Here is a 20,364-nt window from a genome sequence, read left to right as displayed (position 1 = left end):
ATTTTTCTACTGCGTGTCTCCTAAAATTAGGAAGTCCACTTTCAGAGACCCTAACTTAAGCCTAGATACACATTCTAGCCTAGATGCTTAAATAATATGACAATAAACTGTTGATTTTAATTTTCAATACTGAAAATATATTTTCTAAAATTATTTTTTCGTTCTTAATTTATAATTTTCTGAATAATAAAAATAAAATCTCTCTCTGGTAAAATCTCTCACGTCGGTTTTAAACGTAGCATCTAAATTTATATTTGCCAGCGCAAGGGGAGTGGTGGTGGAATAATTTATTCTTCAAAAATATAATCAATATTTGAAGATCTCAGCTCTTAAATCCTTTTCTCCAGGGCCTTCATATCCTGGGACCTCAAACATCGAACAAGCCCTGATTCTTTGCTTTCTTGGCCATCCCACGGTGAAGTGTGGTCGCATTTATTACTAAGTTGGTTCTATTGCGATAGCGCTTGCATTTTTTTTAATATGACAGTGCTGTGGTCTTTTAGGGACTTGATAGCACCAACTTGCTACCTTCTCGGTAGAAGTTGAAGGTCTTTTAGGGACTTAATTGCACCAACTTGCTACCTTCTCGGTAGAAGTAGAAGGTCTTTTAGTGATTTGATTGCAGTAACTTGCTACCTTCTCGGTAGAAGTTGAAGGTCTGTTAGTGATTTGATTGCACCAACTTGCTACCTTCTCGGTAGAAGTTGAAGGTCTTTTAGGGACTTAATTGCACCAACTTGCTACCTTCTCGGTAGAAGTAGAAGGTCTTTTAGTGATTTGATTGCAGTAACTTGCTACCTTCTCGGTAGAAGTTGAAGGTCTTTTAGTGATTTGATTGCAGTAACTTGCTACCTTCTCGCTAGAAGTTGAAGGTCTTTTAGTGATTTGATTGCAGTAACTTGCTACCTTCTCGGTAGAAGCTGAAAGTCTTTTAGGGACTTGATTACACCAACTTGCTACCTTCTCGGTAGAAGTTGAGGACATTACTTGATCAGCTACGGGTCCAATAAGGCTCTAAACCTTTTCAAAGCGAGAAGCATGGATCCTCTAACTGACTTCGGTCTACCGATCTTCCACACTAAGAATTTCACGATACGAATCGGCGGCCTTTCTTATTCGGAATCATCACTTTTTTCCCTTAGTCTATTTGCCACTCTGGTCTGTTGAAGTTTGTTTCAACATATGAATTATGTTACTTCTATACTCTATATTACATTCTTATTAGTGTTTTAGTTTTTCAGGGACTCTTTTGACGATAACTTACAACATTGTCTGTCGCAAAGTGTGGAGGTAGCAGGTTCGATTCCCGCATGAATTATATATAATAATATTCTTTGTAAAGTCTTTCTGTAATTTGTGCTTATTCTATTTACATACATATATGAGCTTGTGTGTGCAATTTGTGATTTATAATCTCTGCTTTGACATGAGTTTATAAGTCGTTCGAGCTCAGAAACCTGTGTTGCTATCGAATAAATAAAATGTGAAGTGTTTTCAGAAAAACAGTGTCACCATTGCACACCAAAAAGTTCATTCAGTAAAAATTTAACAATTTCAACCGTTTATAACGAAAGAATAAAATAAGTTGGGAAGCTCGGCAAGAATCACAGGTTTGACCATGTTTTTTTCCTGTGTTATACTATTTCTGCTAATTTTGGCTTCCTTTGACAATTTGTCTTGTGCTTATTTAATACGCATTTGAAATAAGTAGTTCATGATTATAGTGTGAATTCCAGCTTATGTAAACTAATTTGTTATGAACGTTTGTTACTTCCAATACAAATAACAAAATCATCAAAGAAAAACAAATCATTATAGAAAATGATGGTAAGTAAATGAACATTTAAACAATGATTTGACAAAAAAATGTCTTTTATTTAAACATAATGACTATTTCTCCTTTCGAAAATAACGCCATTAAACCTTATTTATAAGTAATCATATTTAATTCTTACCCGTCCATTTACTAGCAATCTTTCGATTTCAAAATGTTGCTTCTTTTTAACAATTAAATTAACTCAATATTGCTTGGAAAATTGTTTCTGATTATTTTTTAAGCGTGTATTTGACAAAGTCATATTTTATTAAAAACTTCAATTAGTTTATTTTCAGTCAGTCTATCTAATGAATTTTACAGAACCAATATTCTAACAATACAATGAAATTTATATTTTGCCTACAATTTAGATCTCTGAAAAAATTTGCTATAGCTACTGATGCATCTTGGAAAACTTTTCAAAGCTGTACTCTTAGGTTGAATTCTTTTAATGAACTTTTTAATTTGTGCTTTGTAATCTATTTACCAAAATACATCTTTCCCACGAAACATCTTTTACCCAGATTTATCTTTTCTAGTCCGTCTTGATGGACTTAATAACTGGCAAAAAATATAAAGAATTTTATTTCCAATAAAAGAATGAGGGTATATTTTATTTCATCTCTACTTTACTTTTGGAAAATATTTAAAAGCAAAAATAGTGACATCGAAAACATAATATATTTAAAAATTTTAAAAACAGTGTATTGAATAATAAACCTTTATTTTAAAAAATAAGTAATGAAAAGAAAAGAAAATCAGATTTGGTTAAAAACTTTTCCCTGGTCTCCTTATTTTAGATTGTAGTGATTTCGAAGAGTTGGGCAAGATGTATCTTAGGCGAGACATGCGAGATATATTTGGGGGAGATCCTTTCAATTTAATTTTGAAAAGTGTTTAGCTTTGTTTGTAAAATTGTTGAGCAGATCTCAAATTTTTCTTTGCAAGGATTACCATCTGGTGAAATACAATCCAACTTGTTATCTAAACGAATCATAGCCTGAGTAAGACAGCAAAAATTCGATTTTAATCATGGTAATTTTTCTAAAAAAAATGATAACTGAAAGTTGCTATACACCATCGGAAAATTGAAAAAAATTAGTATTGATATAAAATTTTCTTGATTTGACTTTTTACCGATTACAAATTCTATTTAAAATATTTTTTAATTAAATTCATTAATACAAATGTCGCTTAAACTTGCTCTTCTAAAAATATTTACCTTTTCAAATACTTTAATTATTTTACGTTTTCCGAAAATATCAGAAAATTTTGTTTCTAAAATCCTCATTCCCATGATTTGGGATAGTAAAATATAAAGAACTGATAATACAATATAAAGATATAAAAATCTGTTAGTTATATTTGATGCAATTTTTTTCTGATATATTTCGAATAATTTGATTTAGTAGTCATTTGATGATTAAATTTCAAACTCAGAAATTTTTTACTATCACTTATAATCAATTCTTTTAATCTAATACTCTCTGAATTTATGACTGCTAAATACTTTTTGCTTTTATTGATTTATACTATTCTTATAATTTGATTGAAAGTAGTCACAATGAACTCTTGTTAAATATGTTATTTAAACAAGTTGTTTGTCATTTTGTGTTCAATATAAATCAATTTTTGTTTTATTTTAAAATCAAAATTTGTTTTTTTAAGAAATAAAAAGTCATTAATTTAAAAAGAAATTGAAGTACAGTTAAAGCTCTAGGTAACAAGTACTGTTTTATTACGCGAATTCCGCTATGATAACAAGTTTCCCTTTCACTGCCAAAATGTTAATTTTAAAGATAAAAAACTATATATATAACAAGTTTTTAAGTTTAACAACGACAACAAGTTCTAGAGCTTTGCGCTCCCGTGCCGCAGGTCCTGGGTTCGATCCTCGGGACGGGCAAGGTTGACTCAGCATTTATTTCATTCCTTTCGTGGGTCGATTAATGAGTACCAAGCATGCTTGGGAACTAAACACTGGGGGTTTTCGCTTTCGGCTGACCACCTAAGAGGAACATCTGCTCCTGCACCCCAGAGCCCAAGGTCAAGAAAACTGAGATGAGCACAGTAGGCCTTGGCCCCCTATGGGTTGTCACGCCACTGAGTTTAGTTTAGTTTTTAATTTTACCGAAAAAAAGCTAAATTTAAGACCTTTTTTATATTTCTGATATCAATAAAGGAAAATAAAAACGAACATCATTTTTCTATATTATTCCCTTACAATAATTTTATTCAATTCAAATATTCTATAATATTAATTCTAATAATAATATTCAATAATACATAATCTAAAATAATCTAAATCTAAATAAAATAATCTAAACTAACATTATTAAAATATTCTAAAATATCTGTCAAGTTAGCTTGTGTAGGCTTGTGAGGTCAGTCTGAGGGTGGGTGACCACTTGGATTAGTCTGCGTAGGGATCGAGGGAGCGTGGTATTGTGATCCTCTTGCAAGTCGTCGTGCTACTGAAGCGAAGGTGCCATCCCCTCTGCAGAGCATCAAAATTGCGATGGCATGTCTTCGGATCATCTTCAGGGATGCTTCCCAGACCGTCACCAATAGCCCATTGTGAAGCTCTACTGCGACGTAAATGAACTACAACTATAGCGACAAGACATTTACATCGGCTATAATGAATTATGCTGCCATCCTTTTATACTGTAACGAACTTTTACTGCATTACTTAGTTTTCTACTCCTATTACAAATTAGTATTTCTATTTTAGATTGATCAGTATTTATACAAAAAATAATAAGTATTTGTAACTTATAATCAGCTGTATTAGTAAAAGTTCGTAACTGATACCGAAAAATTCGTACTTACCTATCTCTTAAAGAAACCATACATATGTATTAAAAAATTTATGCATTTTATTTCATTTTAATTCCCAAGTTGAAGAGCCTACTTACATTGGACTTATTACAATTTTCAAGTCAACATGACAGTCTTGTAATAATTACAAGACTGTCAATTACAGCCAAACCTATTCCTGATAGGCTAGCCTAATCGGTTAGATAAATTGCTTTTCAGGGAGGCGAGTACTCTATCACCTGATTTGTCACGATTCGATCCTTTCATATATTAATAACTAACGATCGTTGTTGTTTCTAATGCCACTTGCCATACTAGCAAGTATACTGAACATACTGAAACCGAGCCATAGTAGCTTGGTTTCACCAAGCCTGCTTTGTGAAACCGAGCAAATTTAAGGCAGAGAGTGCGTTTCTTGTTTTTCAGTGGCGCCATCTATGACCAAGAATTCGACTTCTGCCATGTCATACGTCGCACCCGTTTATAGAGCGGACCCATTCATACATCCATTCATTCATTCACAGATCGTAATCTTGATCTGAATTAGAGAACGATCGATCTCCAATCCAGTACCCAAAGAGGTATTGATTTGTTATGGGAACATGGAGGACTTTTGCGACTCGACAGATTTAACGTGCATCAGTCACTTTACTACACGGGGACTTTGGCCGGCGGGGTTCGAGCCCACGAACTCTCGGACATGGCCTAGCGCCCTACCGACCAGGCTATCCCGGACCCACTAACGATCGTAAAATGTGTTTACTAAATATAAGAATTTCATAATTCAGAGTTGTGATTTGTGGCCCCTATTGCATCAGGCATGAAATATGAACCTTACACCCATCCACCACAAGGTGGCAAAATTGGAAGCCCAACCCTCCATGCTGGAAATATTACAAAAGTTTTGCATCAATATCCTGTTGTATAATCCCTTTTGAACAATTGAAAATCAAAACCATTTGTATTTTAAAGCTGCAACAATAGTCTTATCTTAATCTTAAGGAAATTTTTGGAAATAAATTTTTTTTGAATTATTTAAAAATCTGTCTTCGAGGTGTACACATTAGTTACAGCAATTTAATTATAACAACAGTAATTGCAAACACCGTTTTTAATAAATTATAAGTGTACTCCATTTTCGAACTTTCTATATTCAATACTATATTCTTTCTATATTCAACTAGACGAGTAGTTCATGATTTTCATTAGTTCCTGCAGTAGAACGCCAAACAACAATTCCACCAAAATTTGTCAGAAAACATCAGCAGTGAATCAGGCGGCCCCATTATTGCGGAACCCCCACTCTATTCGGAAGAATAGAACATATTAAATTTGCCTGAACAGCATGTTTGAAGGGAAAATGCTGGAACTTGATGAATTAACGGCATTCGTCAAATACAAAACAATTAGCCTATTATTACTGTCATAGGCAGATCTGTGGAATCCCAATCCATGAATACTTATTGTTATACTAAGTCTGTGAATAGAGCTATTATATATTTGAACTGGGAATATCGCATAGTGGAATTCAAAGACATAAAAGACAAGTTTAGAAAACGATTCTGGAGAAAAGCTAATAAATAATATTCTAAAGAATATTTTACCTGCAGTTTAAAAATGTATCTAAATCATTATAAAACATTGCAAGCATAAATAATAAAAAATGCTTGTGTGTTTGAAAAAAGTTAAAAATCTTGAATTTTAAAATATTTTTTGATACATGCTAGAATAGGAACTGTGTCTGCCAGGTTTGATGCTGTTAAACTAAAAGTTCAAAAGCTGTTAAACAAAAGTTTTATTTTGTGTCAAGTATGTTAGTGTTTGCTTTCATTACATAGGTCACGGGGTCTTCAAGCTTTTTTTTTAAAAAAATTGCCAAAGGGGCTACACTGTCTAAGTTCCAAAGAGCTTTACAACGAAGGTGTTACTTAAATGCTTAAAGAGATCATCCTCTAGCTCTAAACATTTAAGAAAAACTGTCAATTTCTCATGGAGGTCGGATAATTTTAAGCATTTTTCCAAGGAATTTTAAATTTCCTCTTCCCTTTTAGTATAGTATTTTGTCTTATTCACCTAGCTGGCTCATTATAAGTGAAACCTCTCGAGAGCGACATCAACCGCTCTCTGTTCCACAGGAAAATGGTCGTTAATGGAGGTTACCTGCATTGACTTCATAATGTTCTCCAAGGTACATGATTTTCCCCGAACGATTTTAATTTTACTCAGTGTCATTTTCTCGGTGCAGGAAATGCCACTTCATGTTGGAGCCATGAAAACCGGATTAATGAATAAACTTTAGCTTCAATAAAAATGACCCCTACTGATATAATTACGTGTAAAAACAAATTTACCAATTATGAGAGATAGAACTATTTTAAATAAATAAACAATTATGTTTTTTTGTTTAAATTTGTATTTAATTTTGTATCATAAAAATCATTTACACCATACATCATAAAATCTAAAGCTTGTCTGTTTGATGTGCTTAGTTTTTTCTAAAACAATTTATTTTCCTAATTTAATTTTTAACTCTAAAAATAAATAATTGATAACATCGACTTTAGTGCACTCTGACTGTAAAATGAGGATATAAATCTTTTTCAGAGATTGTCAGAAAGAGTTTTGTAAGTAACAGCCTCACAAATATTTTGAATACATTTTAATCTACTTATTTGTTTTGTTAATTTTTTTTGTTTTGATATGTTCGTGTATCCTTAATTAACCTTTTCCGCATTGGAAGCGAAGGATTGCTCGGTCACTGGTAGAGGTTTTGTTGGTCTCTCTTGAAGGTTTTCTTAACACAAAATCTGTGGAGAAAATTCTCCCAAAAGTGGTCATAACTAGAGGTGGTCTTTTCTTCAGGTTTCACTGTATCAACATGATACAAGTGCAAATTTTATTGAGATCTCGAATGTCCATGGTGGGAGATTACGTCACATATTTAGGACATATTTTATATAACTACTTAAAAGGAAAATGCTAAATTTCTTTTTGTTTATCAGTTATTTTCTGAATGCTATTTTGTAAGATTTACTCCAGTTGTAAATTTTAAAATATAATAAAGATAAACTGAGGTACGCCAGATTAGTTAATCTGGAGGGTAGTTTAGAAAACTCCTCCAGACACAGACTACGTAAAAATTTTTGTATTAGGCACAACAGAGTTGCTTTTGAATCGTTGTGCCAGCAAATTCCATATTCAAACAACAAGCAAAAGCAAATGCAGTTTAAATATAATTTAATCTGAAATAATAGGCCGTGATAGCCTGGTTGGTAGGGCACTGGGCCCATGTCCAAGAGTTCGTGGGTTCGATCCCCACCGGCTGAAGACTCCCCGTGTAGTAAATGGTGACTGATGCACGTTAAATCTGTCGAGTCTCAAAGTCCTCCATGTTCCCATAACAAATCAATACCTCTGGGGGGATCCAGGAGTTTCCTTGTCTTCTGGATTGGTTCAAAATTACAAGGCTACGGAGTTGAACATTAGCAGTCGTAATCCCAAAATTAGGTCGGCTGTTCAACGACGTATATAAAATAAAAAAATCTGAAATAATGTGCAATATTTAAGCTGAAAACAGACAACTGGTACCAGCCGAAAGAGTTGCAGAATCAAAGCTGATTTAGTGTTATAAACAGTATCATCAGTGCCTTCATCTAATTATACTGTACTTGTTAATGGTACCAAAACCTGTAAAGGAATTAATTTACTTGGCTGTACCGAAACCCTTCGGAATTTTCGTAATCAAGACAAGAAGTAGATCGATAATTCCACTAATGAGTATAACAAAATTGTTGAATGTAAATTTCATTTCGGCGCAGAATTTTTCACCTATTTCTTTCTTTCTTTTTTCAAAAAACAGTTGTGTTCCCATTTATATTTTTGAACTTTGTTAAAATTTATTTCATAAAACTATTTTTTATAGTTTATTATTATTTGTCTTCTTAAATAATTTTCAATCAAACTAGTTAGTTTAATTTACCTTGAATAAACTTTTTGAAAAAAATTTTTATACTTGAAAATTTTTAAAAGTTCCTTATTTATTATTTTAATGCCCTTCTTTAAAGTTTAGTCAACCCTTGAAGTCTCAATTAACAAGCAGAAAGAATTTGATTTCAGCATTTGCAGCTTTTTTTTTTCCTTTCACTTAAACTCCAGCGCCACGACACCACCAGTATACTTTTTTATGGTCAGAATGTAACCGTAACAGTAGTACAGACATTTCAGTTTTTTATGCCATTCACTTTTTAAATACAATCAACCTCGTTTACTTTAAAATACGTATAATTAATATATATATATATATATATATATATATATATATATATATATATATATATATATATATATATATATATATATATATATATATATATATATATATATATATATATATATATATATATATATATATATATATATATATATATATATATATATATATATATATATATATATATATATATTGTTGGTTTTTTTTATGCAATGATTATGAATATTTAATTTAGGTTAGGTCAGTTACCTTCATTCGTTTTTTTTTCTAAGTAAAAATAAAACGGGGAAACCGACCTTTTTCATAAAAAAGAAACTACGATTTCTATTTTGAAAATGGGGTACGTACTTTCAATCAATTTATGATCAAATCTTTATTAAAAAGTCTGTTCACCTGGAATAAAAAATGTGACAGTCTCGTTAGTCTTAAAATGTAAATATTGATTTCTTTTTACTAAATAAGTTAAATGGAAGCATAGCATTTTCTCACTTTTTTTGTCCTTTTTTCTTGTGTGTGCTACCATACCATAATGATGACTTTTGGTTTATATTTTCAGAATCATAAATAAATAACTCTGCACTTAGGAGTCACGAATTAATTTTTAATTGAGATACTACGTTTTCGACCACTGGCCAATCAGTAAAAGCAATAAATAGATCAAATAAAAATCAATGTAATTTAGCAGGAAATTTAACGACGGTTCTTAAAGCGAAATATGAATACAATACGTCAAGACAAATAAGCTGATTATTTATTTATTTTTATTACCTTTGCACTTCCAGAGTTTATTTCAATCTTAAATAATAACAAACGACCGCTAACGTGCTTAGTTCATGACTTCATTTTATGAAAGACATTTTATGACTTAATTTTAAACTCATTGTTTTTGAACTTTTAGGATGTATGTAGGGTACAGCATAAGAATTGAGAATTGCACTTTTGAAATGCAGAAATTGAGAAATTTCCTTATCGAAAATATCAGGAAAAAGTGGTAGCAGACATATTAGGTTTGAATTGACACAAGGAAGTGATAGAAAACATTCACTGGAGGCATCACCCAGTCATGGCCAAGAACCTAGTTCCATTTTTAAGGTATGACAGTTATGGTATGAATGCCACATAATTTTGATCCCGATCAGACGGCGTGGACAGCGCCTGAGTTGGTACCCCTCTCTCCAATCTTCCTCTCTACAATCACCGAGAGGACTTTCAGCGACGATAGATTTAAAATGCTTCTTGATGCGTATATACGCTGATTATTTTCTCGGCTGTCAGGATCGAACTCAAAACCCCAGCTCTCCACCAGCGGTGTGAGCAAAGTTATCGATGTCTGACGCCAATACCGAAGAATTAATTGCCTTAAAAGGAGAAGTGTTGTAATTGGTGGAGGTAGGCAAAGAAAGGTAAGATTTAAAAATATCGAATTTGAATACCTTTTACTGTGCGACTAAATTGTATAATAAATTGTGTAGTCGTCATTTTATTGAAAATGGAATTAGAAAATTAAATGCGAATTTAAGGATTAAAAGAAATTAATAACCAAGAAAATATGCATTGCCTATAATCTTATAACACTCATTTCACTAAAAAATGAAAAAATATTTATTCATTTTTCAAAGAGTGAATCCATATTTTAGAATGTATTTTTCAGCAAAAATTTATTTTGCGTTGAAATATAAAGCTTTTTATACAAACTTGTTTAAAAATCATATTATTAACGAAAAAGTATAATTCACAGTTGAGCTTTTTTGAGTGAGCTCAATCTTTAACTGTTAAAATAATTTAATTTCACGATGTAATAAATTTAAATTTTAGTGGTCTTAATCGTCGATTGAATGCCTGTGCATGCCTCTGCCTGTTACACCAGAGAGTCTTGCCTGACAGCGATTTTCCAATTCAGCGGCGTTTAACGACCCGCTTTCCTCTTTGGCCTTTTTCAGTTGAACTTAATTTTTTTTTTTTAGTTCAGTCACAAAATTTAAAAGAAATAAAGGTTTGCATTATAATGGCGACCAAGAGAAAAATCTCCAAAAAAGAGAACGAGTTGCTAAAGGCAACTGTGTTGTAAATTAGCTGTTCGGCAATAGTGGTTTGCTCGGCAAGTCCCTCATGCCAGGCAGCTAATCCCTAGGTGCTGAATGACCTTGCCACACTATGCATTGCTGACTCTACGTGCTCGTGGTACACGATATCTTTAAGAGCTTCCTAAAGATATAAATCATAGTTTGATGAAACACGTGTGTTAAAGAGAGAATCATCAAGCATGCTAGATGCATAGTAGCATTACCAGTAGTGGAATGCAAAGCATCACCTAGTGGCATTCAATTTACATTTTAGATCATGGATTACCTCACTATTTTCAATTCTTACGATGAAACATTTGTCACAACATTTTGAAACTCTTTGTATATTAAAGGTGGACATTACAAAACACCTTGCATTTCTCTCCTGCATATCCTGTTCTGCATATATCATAGAATTTAAGTTATCATTCCCTAGGGGTTCAATAACAATATGATCGGATTGCTAGTCTAGATAATGGTGTAGGATTTCAATCGGCCTCCATTCGTAAACATTTTTTCTTTAACTTTGTTTAGTTTGAATTTGTAAATTAATAGTTAAAAGTTTTTCTGTCCTTCATTTTAAATCCTATATTTAAATCAGAATTCTAATTTCCAGTATCATCAAATCTTTTTAGCTTCCGAATTTTTTACTATGTAATAACTGCTTGCAATTTGAATATATAGGAGTAGTTTCAAGATTTGTAAATATCTGAGGTGTTTTTTTTTAAAGTAAAAAAAAATCCTTGAATAAATCAAGAATAAAATGCATCATAAAAATGAGAAATAGTACGCCATAAAAAACTGCTGGTGCGTTTGAAACGCAACAAACAAGATGACCTGGCATTGTCGGCATTTTACAATTGCAGCTTTTGAAGGGTGGATTGATTTGTGTCATGGCCAGGAATAAGAAATCATCTGACCAGTGAGGGCAGATAAATTTTGATCCTCACCTAAATTTCATTCATTTTCGCTTTGATTATTCATTTGTTTAAAATGATATTCCATTTAATATAAGATTTTTCTTAATTACTTTTCATTGATAGAACATGAAAAATAATATTTTCATTCCCATATATGGAAGAAGAAAAATAATCTGTTAATAATTGAATAACATTTTAATTGAAAGGAAAGTAATTAAAATTTAGTTAACTAAATCTGGTCCTTCAACATTAAGGAAAATTATTCTCTAAAACATTTTTTACAGAGTTTCCTTTAAATAGTTATTTAGCGACGATTCAAAGGGTCAACATGGTTTTAATTTCGCTGAGCAACTGTCAATGTACAATTTTCATCGATTTTTTATAAATTGTCTAAAATTTAAGTTAGGATTCTGATTTTTTTTACTGGAGTTTAAAACGAAACGTTATTTAAATGCAAACACTTTTGTAGGGCAATGCAAAGAATTTTGATAATTTAATTATCTTCAGAGTTAAATATGAAAAAAAAAAAGATATATGTCTTACGCACATGATTAAGGGCTTAAAAATCATGTTGAAGACTTCAAACAACTTTTTATGGGCAGTCAAATATGCTGTTCTTTGAACCATTCTAGCTCAAAGAAATTAAAAAATTAAAAATACTTTTTAAGATATAAAAGATTTTTTTTTTGGTATTTCATAATAAGAACTGTTTTGACCCCCAAAAATATAAAATATTTACTAATATCCGATTGAATATACCAAATACCAATATCCAAGTATCTAAAATATTAAATAATATGTCATGTGGTCAAATTACCAAGTTTCAATTTATTTTTAGCCAAAATTTATCTTCAAAAGGATATTTGACGGCACCGAGCATGTACTAACAAAAATTTTGCAACACCCTTTCTTATTTTTTCATTTTTTTAAATTTTATTTTTAATTTATTATGAATTTTTTTTGTTGTTTCAAATGTGCCTTAATAGATTAGAGTAGTGTACGTGAAAAGTTGAGTAGAAAAAAATATTTAAATACTAGAATTTCTTTGCAGCTCTTCACGGTTCAATGCATGCGCAAAAAATTCTTAAGCGTTTTTTCTGGAAGCTATATTTTCAAGTTGGCTGGTCTCTTAAATCGAACAAATCTTTTTCAAACGACTTCAAATTTAAACTTTATGCTTAACACTACGTTTTTTACATAAAAATACAAAGATTTTTTCTTAAATTTAATGCTAAGTTTTTTTTGCACAACTAGGCTCACAATTAAATTTTTGCATAAATTTTGGGATATTCTCTATTTTAGGAAAATGTTCTCAAATATTAAGTTTGTCAATTTTACGTAAAAATATATATTTATGAAAATTTACTGGTGTTCTTCATTACACTTGAATAGTATAGGTAATAGTATAGGTAAAATTATTTGTATAGGTAATTAATTGGAGCACCTCTGATTTTCTTCCTTTTTGATATAACTAAACTGTTCATTTATCTTTCGAGTTATGTAAAAAGATCAGATTACAACAATAAACATCAGACTTCATGACGTTAAAACCGAAATTGTTCTTGTAATTGATGAAATAAGAGCAGATTTATGAGGAAATGTAGCAGCTTTATATTGCCAACAATTTAAAGTTCATAATTCAATATTTAAAAAGTATGTGAGAGGTGTTTATTTTCCCGAAGTCAATTTTAAATAAAATTTAATACTCTAATATCTTAAAATTATTAAAAAAAACACACGCACACATTCATGACATATATTATGTTTTTATTTAAAACTGAAAATAAATAGCTTTCATTTTAATAATTTTTTTTTATGTAACAATATATGAATACTGAATCGCTTTTTTAGAGTAGGGGTGTAACCACTTACCATTTTTGATTACGATTTCTTTTTATTAGAATGGGAGAAATAGCTCATAATTTAGAATGTTTTTTTAATATTAATAAGACTGTTATTATATTAATAAAGGTGTTTGATATCTTACAAATATGAAGAAAAGTATGATACACAAAGTAATTTTCTTTAGATCCATATTCTATACAAGCATATTTTTCGCATAGATACATTATTAAATTTTTTTTACGCCTCACGTGTAGGGTCAAAATATATATATATAAAATAATTAATTTTTTAAACATTTCAGGTAATTTAAACGTCTTATATTTTTTTCACAATCACGAGAGTTTCCCCACGATAATTTAGAAAGAATAGCTTTTTCCCATATTTTATACATCCTAAATAATATTATGAGATGAAATCTATATAAATGGAGCAGTGTGTTTATATGTATGTATTCTATACAAATTCGCAATTTTAAACTGATCCGCACATTTGATCCCTTTACATTTTGATCTAATGATCAGATTTTATCCCCTCAGGTTTAAAATTTTATGGTTCGAGGAGGTGACGTCAAATATGCTAATTAATTTCTGCAGACGATATTTTTTAAGTTACGAAGTCAGAAAGAAAAGTTCTTTCTCTAAATAAACATACCGTTTTTTCGATGAATTTGGATTTCTGACTACCAAAATATAGGGTGCAGCCGCAATTCAGGTAATTTAATCCCAATAGTTTGGTCAGGAGAGCGATCGAAAGTTTGGATCTCTTAATGTTAATTTTACTTTTTGTGTATTTAGCCATACCTCAAGAATTTTTAAAGCAAGCAGAAAAGTTTTGCTCACAATTGTAAAATTCGTTTATCAAAGATAATTACATGCAAACATAGCTTGTAATAAGTATTTATTATTTTTCATTGTTTTATTTACAGTCGAAAAAATTTTGACTTGCAAGCTATACAATTTTGCATCATTCTAAAGAATGTAATTTAATATTTCAAAATACAAAATTTGAACGAAATCGGCAAAATAATTTATGAGAAATGGAATTTTTAAAAAGTCATGAATTCAAAATTTGATTTCTCAGAAATTATTCGACCTGTTTTGTTTCCCAGACAGTGGCTGCCCCCTTTATTTTGAGGGTATGAAATTCAAATCCACCGAAAAAAGGTATACATTTATTCAGAGAACGTTTTTGTGTCTGATTTCGTAATTTAAAATATCGTCTGCAAAAATTAATTAGTATATTTGTGGTTACCCTCTGGAACTATTAAGCTTGAGTCCTAGTGTGTCAAAATTAAAGATCCACAGTTATTCAGGGTGGTCCGTTTTTTTGGCACACTGTACGCCAAAAATTATTGTTCTGTATTTTGTGTATTTCTCACTGTAAACACGGTTCAAAAACTTTAAAACTCTCTCCGATCACCGTTGCGCCCTCTCTACATTACAAATAAAACAGTTTTTCATGGGGTTTGCTAAATATTTAATAGTATGAGTTATTTGCTAGCTTGCAGCTCTAATCAATGGAAAATTAGTCTTGTTGCACGCTTTTATGAATTATTCATTTTCGGTCGTTTCCTACTTTAAGTTATGACTGAAATCTACATTAATAATTTCACAATATATGGTAATGACGTCACCAAATTTCTTTATCAAAAGATGTCTGATTATTTTAACACCACATTTTCATTGATACTTATGCTTTAAGAGCGCGTGTTTCCATAAACTTAAATAATGGAAACTTAACAAGGTATAATAAAATAAAATAGTAACCATAAGAGCTGTAAAAAATTACCATTTCGCAATATACATCAATGATGCTTAATTAATTTTGTAATAATTAAAATTTTAAAAAAAATTTGTACTACGACACTATATTAATGTTGAAAAGGTATTTCATTTAGGAAAGTCATAATATATCACCTTATTATTGACGTAAATGTTGCTTAATTATTTTTATCAATAGGTACTACTGATATTATCTTAATTGGCGTTTTTTAATAGGTACTAAATATGCTAATATTGGTACCAAGATAGCTACAATAGGTTTAGTGGAAATAGGTTTTTTACGGCTCCCCGAGCGGGACAAATACTGGAGAAAATTGTTTATTATGGCACTTTTTGAATATCAGAATCGGACCTCATCCAGTAGCATTATGCCAAATGGCACTAATTATAATTAATCTTTATTTTGATGGGATGATAATGAACTTGATAACGTAAAGCCACCGGGAAAAGAGAAATAATAATAGTTAAAGATTGTAATTGTTTTAGCTTATTTGAATTGGTATATATCTTTCAGTTTTGTGCCTGATATCGTAGTGTTGATTCACACCTATTTATCGACTATTATTTTTTTCCACCCCGATGAATGTGTATTCAGATAGTTGATCATAAATTTAAAAAAAAGACGAATGATAGTCTGAAATAAGTGAATATTAATAATTGCCTACGCATTAGTATAGATAACCTCTTATCCGCTTAAACAGTTGCTTGTTTCGAAAAAGTTGGTTTCAATGCCAATAAAAAACGATATTATCTTATCAAAATCATAAACCCACGTATTATTATCAAGTCTATAGTGCGTTTTAGTTGAATAAAAAACAATAAAATTTCTTTCGAAAGTAAAAAAAAAATGTTTTCATTCAGTGATGATTTAATTTGAGAAGAAAACAAAAGATTTTTTCTTATTCATTATTAATAATGCTCTGATAAAAAGCAAGCAATTTTGCTTTCATCACACAGTGTCAAATCTTTATAAATGGGAAACAATTGAAGTTTTACTGTTGAAATTTATTTTTATTGGTAACATAAGAAATATACGAATATTATATTATATCTAAAAATAACATGGTATCAGAAATAATAAAAAAAAGTACTCATTTTCCTCAACAAGTTAATCGTCTATCTCAGTTGACTACGAAAGCTATGTCCCGCAAGTGGTCAACTTACACAGATTGATTACTTACATTAAAACTTTTTAACGATGAACTCAGTTGTACAAACTACACTGATTGTGAGTTCATTGTTAAAAAGTTGCACTTAAAGTTTTAAAATTTGCTGACTAATAAATGCAAATTACCTATAATTTTTGCTAATTAGGCAGTACAATATGTAATTTGGTATGTGAGGTTTTTTTAAAAAATTTATTTGGTCTATACTTGTTAGTAAGGTTTAAAAAACGTTACCTTTCTAACGAGCACTTTTTCTAAAACCTCTCAAAGGTAAACAATTATCCGGAAATGCTTTTATTTTTATAAATTTTACTTTCAAAGGTTCCGTACCGCTAAGTTTAAAAATATACAATTTTATGTCTTAAAAAAGAAATCTTTGTATTTTTTGTCTGAAATATCTATATAATATTAAAATTTTATGATTTAGAATGGATAAAAACCAGTTTTTATGTATAAACTTTACTTTTGAAGATTTGGCATGGTTTGTCAATAACTCTCTGGATTAACTACGCTGAATCTCAATAGTTGCATTTCATATAAATTTTAATTGTTTTTATTGCTTTCAGCTTTTTAATGATTCATGAATATTTGAAACTGAAACACCAAATATCAGAATCAGAATACAATAATATCAGAATAAGTTCAAAAATCCTGTGCAGAAAAATAAGCATTATTTGTCCGTTCTAAATACTTCTACAACAGCCAAAATCTAGCATAACTTAGTTATATCTAATAGCAAAAACTATTTTCGCATTTGAATTAGTCTACCACATTTAGTTATAGAAAGTGAAAAGAAATTAGAGGTAACAAATAAAAAATTCTTGATAATTTTGTTTTAGTGGAGGGCAAACTCAAGGCATGCTTGCTGTAATGTGACACGGCGAGGTTTCAACAGCTTCCCTAAAAGAGTTATTGAAAATTTTGAGAAATAATATAATAATTTCTTTTTAAGAAACTTTGTCAAAATTTGTAAAAAGCCAACTAATGTTGCTCTAAATAAGCCATCCTAATTACATTAAATTTTTAAATTTGTGTAAGTTGACCACTTACGGCACATTGCTTCAGTGATCAACTCAGGCAGGCGATCAACTTATAGAGGAAAACAAGACAGTACTTTTTTATTATGCTAGTTTTTTTTACAAACCTATTTGTAACAAAAAGGTTTGTAAATGCACTTAAGTGTAAGTGCCATTAATAAGTGTTGTAAGTGTTAATAATTTCCCGTATAGTCAACTTATAAAAAGGTTAGATTTTATTAATAATATTATTAATAATATTTTATAACTGGCATTGAACAGCCGACCCAATTCTGATCTTACGATCAACAATTTTTTTTACTCCGTAGCCAACCCAGAAGACAAGGGAACTCTGGATCAAACATTGGGACAAACTACTAGCCTTTGTAGAGGACTCTTAGATACAACTAACCCGCATTTGCGTTACACGGAAAAGAAAATTGCTGAAAACTCCCATGGTTAGCCCGTTGACAAGGGGATTCTAACCCATGATCCGTCCACCTCTGAGGATATTCTACATCAGCAGCGTGGTTGGTGCGAGCCAGGAGCAGCATTCGTATCAACCAACCACCACTGGGATAAGTCCCAGGTACACCTCATTGGAAGGCGAACGCTCCATCCTCTCATTTACCGCGGGTCGATAATTATTAATAATATTAAAATTATAAAAATAAGCATTTTTTACTAGATTATGTAGAAATGATTGGAAATGCTATAAGGGAAAAGATAATTTCATCGAATCTAATCAGAACATTATCGACTAATGTATTAAATATCAAATACGAGTATTATAAGCACGTTTTAAGATAAATATGTATTTGAATTTCTTCAATACCACAAAATTTTGAAAAAGACCCTGTAATACCCTTGATTTTTTTAAATTTGTGTTGTATTTCGGTTTCGCAACTTGTGATTCCAGACTACTTCTGTAATATTGACATACTTTTTAAATGTGAAATCAAAGGCGTTGTCTTCCTCTTTTTTTTTTATTCGATACAATATTTTCTAAAAATACCTCAATAAATGATGGCTGGCATTCCTGCCTTCTCATTCCTGAATTTGATCTTTAATTTGATTTATCCGTTTAAAATGTCTTGCATTCTCTCTTGAACTTTCACATTCTTTCACATTTCCTTCCACGATGTCGTAATTTAAGGAAATATCTCGACTCGAATGTGGTAAGGGGAACTTATTCAGCAAAACTTAGTTGAGGAATTTTGGATCAACTAGTAAATAGCTTTTAAAAGTTCAGAGGGACCAGACATGGTTTCTTCATTTTATTCAAGACTAGTTGAATACCTGTTCTTCGTCCAGGATGAAAAAAAGTACATCTATATTAAGAAAAGAAAGAGTTCGCGTGGGTCTGTTTGCGTTTGTGTGTATTTCTAATAACTCCAAAGCCGTTTGCGCTAGAGTTCTGAAGTTTGGACAGCAGGTAAAAGAATAAATTTTAGCCTCCGTTCCCAGAAATTGTTCAGAAATTTCAATCGAACGATTTAGTTCGAGACAGACGAATGAAAAATGGAATTTTCTCACTGATTTAGTGAAAGCCAATGTTTTAAATTAAACTAGAAACGATTCAGTTCGTTCAGACGATTAAGATTTATGATGTTGGTTAGCTTATAGCTCTAATCAAAAAAGTTTTTTATTGCACGTTTCATAATGCTTGTCTTTTATACATTGTGTTATTATCTAAATGATTAAAGTGATCGTGGTAGCGTAGGCGGAATATATCACTAAATTAGAATTTCTATCTGAAACCATCTAAAGCTATCTGAAACCACTTGTTTATTTTGATTATAGTAATGCTTTCAAAAAGTGTTAATGAAAGAAAATAATAATTCAAAATCAACGTTAGTTGAAATTAAAAAAAGTATGGTTTGTACTGAAAACCAAAATCAAGAAGAAATGGTACTAATTCGCTGAGAAAAAGCGTAAAAAAAAATCCAATTGATGCCAATCATACTTGATTAATTTTGGCAATAGGTACTTAGCAAAATTAAGAAATAGGCTATGTACTAAAAAGCAAAATTAAGGGAGAAAATGTATTTATTCGTTATGGGGATTCGTAAAAAATCGCAATATTGTTACATTTTAACTTTATTTAATTTTGGTAATAGGCTCTTCTGGTATTATGGTCATTGAGACAGTTTTAATAGGTACCAAATGTATTCTTATCATGTATTTTTATAATGTATTTTTGTAATGTATTTTTATAATTGATACTGTGGAAGTAAAATTTTATGGCCCCTCGATAAAAGTTCATTAGAAAATCGGTTGATTGTGATAGATTTTAAATATCAGAAGTTAAATACCTCGAGCGGTAGCATTAGGACAGAGGATCCTGAATACAGATATTCTTTATTTTGATAGAATGAACAACTAAAACATGTTTCACTTAATGTAATAATGTAAAAGCACCGGGAAGGGTAACATATGATAATAAATAAAAAAGATATAGCAGATGTTTCAGCTTTATTATTTGTGTTAGTATTGGTCTTTTAGTTTTGTGCTTGATTTCGTTATGTTGTCCAGCACTACAACAGGGATTCTTTTTTCCCACCCCTTACGAAGAACGGATATTCCGTTAGTAATCACTAAATTAATACTGAACGATACTACGAAATCATTCTCAAAGCTGGAAAATATATATCGACATGATTAATA

The 20,364-nt window shown here is 30.7% G+C and overlaps 1 long non-coding RNA gene across 1 annotated transcript; it reads left to right on the top strand.

Moving 5' to 3' along the window:
• The first annotated feature begins 1,545 nt into the window (after positions 1-1,545).
• LOC107445160 (uncharacterized) lies at positions 1,546-20,157 on the top strand. Its single transcript, XR_001584216.4, has 3 exons — positions 1,546-1,827; positions 9,805-10,309; positions 18,027-20,157. It is a non-coding gene; the product is annotated as an uncharacterized LOC107445160 (long non-coding RNA).
• The last annotated feature ends 207 nt before the right edge of the window (positions 20,158-20,364 follow it).

Source organism: Parasteatoda tepidariorum, chromosome 7, assembly GCF_982258835.1.
Source record: "Parasteatoda tepidariorum strain Cologne lab strain chromosome 7, Ptep-v5.0, whole genome shotgun sequence".
Lineage (NCBI taxonomy): Eukaryota > Metazoa > Arthropoda > Arachnida > Araneae > Theridiidae > Parasteatoda > Parasteatoda tepidariorum.
Note: the sequence above shows the minus strand (reverse complement) of the source record. Positions and strands in the feature narration are given on the sequence as shown.